This window comes from Leptonychotes weddellii, chromosome 16 (assembly GCF_054177405.1).
Source record: "Leptonychotes weddellii isolate Sample4059 chromosome 16, ASM5417740v2, whole genome shotgun sequence".
In the NCBI taxonomy this organism is placed as follows: Eukaryota; Metazoa; Chordata; class Mammalia; order Carnivora; family Phocidae; genus Leptonychotes; species Leptonychotes weddellii.
In genome coordinates, this window is record NC_138384.1 from 5,930,090 (window position 1) to 5,937,323 (window position 7,234).

Below are 7,234 nucleotides of genomic sequence, written 5' to 3' on the forward strand. Positions count from 1 at the left end.
TATACTCTAGGTAGGACATTAGTTATAACACCTCCTAGCTGATCACAACACATACCGTTTGAAAACCGCCAACCATGAAAGTGTGGCCTCCTGGAGGAAGGATCTCAAGGGGCAGAAGGAAGCCCTCAAAGTGTATCAGGACAGTGTTTTTCAAATGCTGCAATTCCCTGAAACCACGGCAGAGGTGTAAAGAAGCTCCAGTATCTGAGTAGTATGCAGAACCGTATTTCCCTTTTCCTCCTAGGACAGACATAGCCCGCACCTCTCTATTCCTTAGACATATCACACTCAATCCCGACTCTACACTTTTGCCCTGTTATTTCTTCCACCAAAATGTCCCTTTCTTCTCTTCTTGGGCCGCCTCCTATTCATTCTTTAGGGCTCGTGTCATAAGCCACTTCCTCAGGAGACACCTGAGGAGCTGTGCCCAAGGAAATCACTGGGATTGGAGAGAAAGCCCACTCCTCAGCAACCTCAATATGGAGCACCCTTAAAAAGCACAGCATTAGAGGATTCTGGTGTGTAGCAGATGCTGTTGGTGTCCCACAGCCATGCCCTCACACCTACTGGAATTGGAAAAAAGAGGGAAAATCAGGGACACCGGAAAACATATGCATACACATAAATGTGGAAACTCAGAGATGGAGAGTTAAAAAGACACATACAGGTGAATATTCAGGAGTCTTATGGAGCCTCATCGTCATCCATCCATTCATCATCCATCTATCTATCCAAGCAATACTGATTGAGCTGAGACACCCCGCCACACACACACATACACATTTATCAGGCACCGTGCTCAGCACTGTGGGTACACAAAGACGGAGGCAGAAGTCTAAAAGCAGAAATTGGATGTGGGAATAAAAGTAGATGTGGCCCTGAAGCTGGAACAGTCGGGCTGGGCACGTAGGGGAGATTCCTGGAGCAAACCCACTGGCCCAGCACAGGTGAGGATGGACGTGAAACCTGCACATCATAGAGATGCCGAGACCTCCGGTCTTCCTAGAGAGGCCCGGAAGTGGCTCCCCGAGACCGGTCCGACGGCACGGGCGCGGCGCGGGGCGGCGGCGGGCTCGCGAGGCTTGGGCTCCTGGCCTGTCGCGGTCTGCAGGTGCTGCCGTCCTTCGACGCTGTGAGTGGGCCGGGGTTGGGAGGGCGGCCGCCTCCGCCCCGCGGGGTCCGGGGTCCGCTGTCCGGGCCGGCGGGAGCGCCGAGAGCAGAGCGGCTGTGGGCGGCCCCGCCTGTCCCTGCGCGCGGTGGTCGGCGCGGCAGTCGGTGACGCCCACCCTGGTGGCGGGAACTACCCCCCCTTTCCAGCTCTCTGCTGGATTCCAAGGAGCCAGGCGCGCCAGGCTTTCTAGAATGTCTCGGAGGCCGCAAACCCTGGCCGCTGGGTGTGTTTTGTTTTGTTTTGTTTCTTTTCTTGTTTTTTGTTTTTGTTTTTTTGTTTTTTGTTTTTTAAAGAGCAGACCCCAAGCTCAGAGTTTTCATCAGGCATCTCCATCTGGCTAGACTTGATCATTTGTTTTCATCACACAGTTCCTGGAAATATTACCTTCCCTTACGACAAATCATTCTGGTTTCCCATTTAAAGTGGGAATGTGAGAGGGGGCGCCTGGGTGGCTCAGTTGGTTAAGCGACTGCCTTCGGCTCAGGTCATGATCCTGGAGTCCCTGGATCGAGTCCCGCATCGGGCTCCCTGCTCGGCAGGGAGTCTGCTTCTCCCTCTGACCCTCCCCCCTCTCATGTGCTCTCTCTCATTCTCTCTCTCTCAAATAAATAAAATCTAAAATAAATAAATAAATAAATAAAGTGGGAATGTGAGGGTCGCCCTTAAAATGAATGTATTTCTTGTAAAAAGGTAAATAGGTTTAAACAAACATAATAGGTAGCAGAGGTACCAGATGTGACAGAAATTGTAAAGGTGGTAAGTAAACGGTGCACTGTCCCAACCCCATGGGGCGACTCGCCTGGTTAAGAGCCCAGCCTTTGGGGGGTGGGGGGGGGACGCCTGGGTAGCAAAGTCCTTTTGGACTTTTTTTTTTTTTCACTTTACTACGACCTTAGTTTTGACTTTTTATTTTTTTTAATTTAATTTTATTATATTATGTTATGTTAGCCACCATGATTCACCGTTTGCGCAAAACACCCAGTGCTCCATGCAACACGTTTGGACTCAGTCTCAGCCTCAGGTCTGATCTCAGGGTCGTGAGATTGAGCCCGGCGTGAGTTCTGAGCCCAGTGCAGCATGTGCTTTGAGTTTCTCTCTCCGTCTTCCTATGCCCCTCCCCACTGAGCGCCATCTCTCTCCCTCTCTCTCTCTCTGAAATAAATAAATCTTTTTTTTTTTTTAAAGATTTTATTTATTTATTTGAGAGAGAGAGAATGAGAGAGAGAGAACACATGAGAGGGGATAGGGTCAGAGGGAGAAGCAGGCTCCCCGCCGAGCAGGGAGCCCGATGCGGGACTCGATCCCGGGACTCCAGGATCATGACCTGAGCCGAAGGCAGTCGCTTAACCAACTGAGCCACCCAGGCGCCCTGAAATAAATAAATCTTAAAAAAAAACAGGGAGCCCAGGCTTGGGAGTGCTGCACATCTGGCTTCAAGCCCTGGGTCTAGCTCAGCCACTTACAACCAGTTCTGGGTGGGGAACTTAAGATTTTTTTTTCCCTTTCTGCTAATTGAGATAATTGACATAACACTGTAGTTTTAAGGTGTACAATGTGCTGATTTGTTATACTGTGAAATGGTAACCACAGTAAGGTTTGTTAACATCTCAGGCGCCTCACGTAATTAGCGTTTTGTGTGTATGCTGAGAGCTCTAAAGAGCTAGTCTTGGCAACTTTCAAGTGCATGGTAAGGTATTGTTGACTGTAGTGAGGTATACTGCTGTGTATTAGATCCCCAGAACTCATTCTGCCTTATTACTGGAAATGTGTACCCTTTGACCAACATCTCATTTCGCCTAGCCCCCAGCCCCTGGTAACCACGATGTTTCCCCCTGGAGTATGTCGACTTCCCACTTAATGCTATGCCCTCAGCTCATTTTCTTCCCAAATGTGTCTGGCCTTTTAGGTTGTATACCTCACATCCCTTTTACCTGTATCAGGGTTACTCCCCTTATCATCTTTACCAGCTTCGTCTTTATTGCTTTGACTGCTTTGTATTAAGCACAAATAATTTTCAGATCACGCATGGAATTTGAACAGCACCATTTCTAAACCGTCTAGCCTCGATGTATTTTCCTGATCTCAATACAGTAAGAACACAGTTACCTTTTGCCTCTAGGTAGTACGTGGGCAGTAATTTAAAACATACCACCACAGAGTTAAACCACTTGGAGCTGTTTTTATCTTCCTTGAAGCAAACATAGTAAAAATTTTTTTTTTTTGATTTTTTTATTAGAGAGAGAGAGAGTACAAGCAGGGGAAGCGGCAGGGAGAGGGAGAGGGAGAAGCAGGCTCCCAGGGAGCCCGACGTGGGGCTCGATCTCAGGACCCTGAGATCACGACCTGGGCCGGAGGCAGCCGCTTAACCGACTGAGCCACCCAGGCGCCCCAGTAAAAATCTATTTTTATGAAAGCAGTCTTCAATTCTCCTATCTGTTCTGGACTCCAGTAGCACCTAGATTTGTATATTGCATTATACCCTAGGGTTAGCAGTTGTCATCTTGAACTCAGGGGATGAAGGAACTGTGTGCGTTATCTAAGGTTCTTATTACTGATCCTTAGCATTTAATTAGGTCTTTGTAAATTTAAAGTACCCATAGTCATTTTTATGAGTTTTCTCATAACTTCCCTGTGAAATACCAACTTTATTACCCTCACTTTTATCTTAGTATTATCAAGAGGTCAGGTGGATTTAAATTTCATTTTTTCTTGTTTGTAATTAAGATTCCTTTTTCTGGCTCATGCACTTAACTTTAACCCATATCCACTAGAATGACTGCTCAGGTCAGATGTGACCGTTCACCCTCCACTCAGGGGAAAGCAATTACTAAGCTGGGTTTTGAAAGAGCCTTAAAGCAGTTGAGATTGAGTGCCCAGCCCCAGAAGGAATCAGATGGTAACTAATTAATAAAAGAGAAGCCATAAAGTGTAAAGATCAGGCAGCTGGTTGAAGAAAAACTGTTATCTACTCTTCTCCCTTCTGGCTTAGTGTTCTTGGGAGTTTCTTGCAATTTCCTGAGGAATGTGTCTACTGCGTTTTGCCTATGCTTGCTGATGTGGGGAGCCAGGAAGGGAGGCCGTGGCTTCTGGTGGTAATGCTAATGGCTGGTAACCTGTGAAGGTTTTACCCACCTGGTGGTGGATAGGCTTCGTTTCCTTGCTGTTTGTCTTGCTAAATCATTACTTTTTCCTTACTCATTGCCACCTTTCTCCTCTGACCCTCCTGATCAGGTCAGTTATATAAATTCTTGCTTCAGATCATTGTGGAATTAGTTGGAAAGTAATAAGGAGTAGCATGAATAGGCCTGGCAGGTACTCTGATGCGTTAATAATCTGAACTTGTACATTCCCAGCATGACTAATGTGCACATGAACCATGGCTGACTTGTGGTCCTGTGACTGCACTGGAATGTGCAGTTTTAAAAACAAAGAATAATTAGAGATTAGGAAGAATTTCTGTTGGAATTTTCCTAATTGGACTCTGAGGCCTGGCCCGTTTTCTGAATCCCTTCTCATGGAATTCTTGTGGAGGTACTAAGAATATCTTAAACTTTGTTATCTGGCATCATCTTAATCAGAATAGAACATCTGTTAACCAAATGGAACATTTCTAAAACCTATGTGTGCTGTTGCAGTGAATGTCCGCACACTCTTCAGACTTCACCTGGACGCTGCCCACTGGGGTCTCAGTTGCTCACCAGATCCTGTCCTGTTTTCAGCTCAGCACACTGGCATTTCTTCCTCACAGAGAAGCCTCGAGCCCAGTCCCATCACCCTTTACTGAGACTCTTGGCTGTTTCCAGCCTCACCCTCCTCCAGGGAAAGCTTGACCCTTAGCAAGGACCAAAGGGAGCAAGCCTGTTCAGTAAACCTACAAAGGCTTTCAACTGTCTACAGAATAGAATCTACACTCCCCCCCAGGAACTCAGAGGTGTCTCAAAGCCGACCCTAGGCCATCTTTCCCACCTCAGTCACCAGCTACATGCTTTGGCTTCAGTTTTTATACCAACCCCAGTGGACTCACCGTATTAATTGCCCAACACAGCCTTCCTGTTGCTGTTCCATTCATTAATGATGCCCCCTCAGCCGGTGGTAAGCCTCTGCCTTGTCCTGATTCACTCCTCAGTGAAGTCTTCTCTAATACGCCCTTCAGAATCAGTTTCTCTCGACACCACCTCAGTGCTCCCATAGCACTTTGCTTACACCAACATTTAACAGTAATCTTGTTTTCTCCTTTTCGCTTTGTAGTTTAGATATTTGCAAAAGGCTCTCTCCATCATAAATTCCAGAAAGCAGAATTCTGTCTCATTTAGCTTTGTGTTGTTTTCACTCCATAACTCAGCGTTTCTCAGAAGAGAAGTTAAATGAAAGTAGCAGTGTTCGTTGACAAACATAACGATGACTCTTACACACTGCAGGGCCCTGCGTCATTTGTGCCCATCATAATTTTACTGAACTGGATGTATTTCACAGTGTTCAAAATCATCCATAATTTGAACAAATATTTGTTGAGCATCTGCCATGTTCTAGGTTCTGGTACAGACCTGCCAGTGGAAAAGGCGGAAGGTCTCAGTTCTCATGGAACTTACTCAGTTCTCTTGGAAGGAGAGCAATAGTAAAAAAAAAAAAAAAAAAAAAAAGATAATTTTATGTAGCGAAATGTACCATGAAGAAACAAAGCCGTATTTAAGGTAAGGGGAGCTCTTTTAGGGGGATCAGAGAAGCGTCTCTGATTGAGCAAGTGACATTCAAGCAGACCTACATACTGAAGGGAAGAAGTCTGGGGTGAAGTATCAGTGACTGACATCCAGTGTGTTTGGAAACAGCCTCAGTAGGCGCCACACCAACTGATCGCTGCATGATGGACCGGTTAGCTTTCCTGGCCATCTGATGTACTTAGTACACTCATCCAGAAGAACTTGTCAGGCTTTGTGCAACCGTGTACATTTGAGAGGTGTAATCATGGTATGTGGAAATGTAATAGAGCAATCAATCCCCAGACTCTAGAGCTTGAAGAAAAGGAAATTGGAGAAATGGCTTCATGGAGTGCCCATTATGTCGGGCATTTTGCTGGGTTTTCATAAGCCTGTGAGCTTATTATCAGCGCCCTGTTTTTTGCTGCAGCAGTAGCCTCCGAGGGATCAGTAACAGTGTTGCATACTTCTTTCTCATAGGTCCAGTGATCTTTTGACTGTCACACATGGACTTCGAAAAATCTCCAAAGGAAACTGTCCTCATTACAGGAGGAGGTGGCTATTTTGGTTTCCGGTCAGTGCATCGATCACACATGTCCATGGAATTATTTTACTGGTAGTTGCTGGAAAAAACAGCCTTTAGTTGCTGGAAAAAAAACAGAGCCTTCAACTCTGACATTAATGTAGTGTCAGCTTCTACTTGTTTGAATAGTGTTAAATCAGAAATGAACTAGGTTGCCCACTGCTCAGGTGCTGAAATTCAGAACTACAGATGTATTCTACTTTAAGAAAAATTCTTTGTAAAGGTATTAAATTAGGGAGATAACTGACATCACCAAAAACATTAGAAATAATAGTTATTCTTTTGCAGTTCTGTTATCATTCATAAATATTCCAAAGAATGGGTGGTGGTTTCATAAACAGAGGGGGGGGAATGGAATATGTAGATGCCACCGTATTAGAAGATAAAGCCTCTCGGTTTAATTCGAGTAGATGTGTGGATCCTCAGTTTTGAATATTTGCATACTTACTTACATAAGTAAGAGTTGCACCAATGAACATGTAAAGTAAGGGACTTGGGATGAGCCTAGAAGGCTTGGATCAGCCCTACACTGATTGGTAAATTATTTTATGCACTTTTCCTTAGGCATAGCTTACTAGCGATTTGATCTAACTTGCTTCTCATCTCAGCCTAGGCTGTGCTCTGAACCAGAAAGGATTCCATGTGATTCTGTTTGACATCAGCAGCCCTGCTCATTCTATTCCAGAAGGAATCAAGTTTATCCATGGAGACATTCGCCACCTCTCTGACGTGGAGAGCGCCTTCCAGGATGCGGATGTCACGTGTGTGTTCCATATTGCCTCTTAC

At 45.6% G+C, this 7,234-nt stretch overlaps 1 non-coding gene across 1 annotated transcript; it reads left to right on the plus strand.

Moving 5' to 3' along the window:
• Positions 1 to 1,254: 1,254 nt before the first annotated feature.
• Positions 1,255 to 7,228, plus strand: LOC102734807 (uncharacterized). Its single transcript, XR_014140978.1, has 3 exons — positions 1,255 to 1,394; positions 6,346 to 6,481; positions 7,057 to 7,228. It is a non-coding gene; the product is annotated as an uncharacterized LOC102734807 (transcript).
• Positions 7,229 to 7,234: the final 6 nt, after the last annotated feature.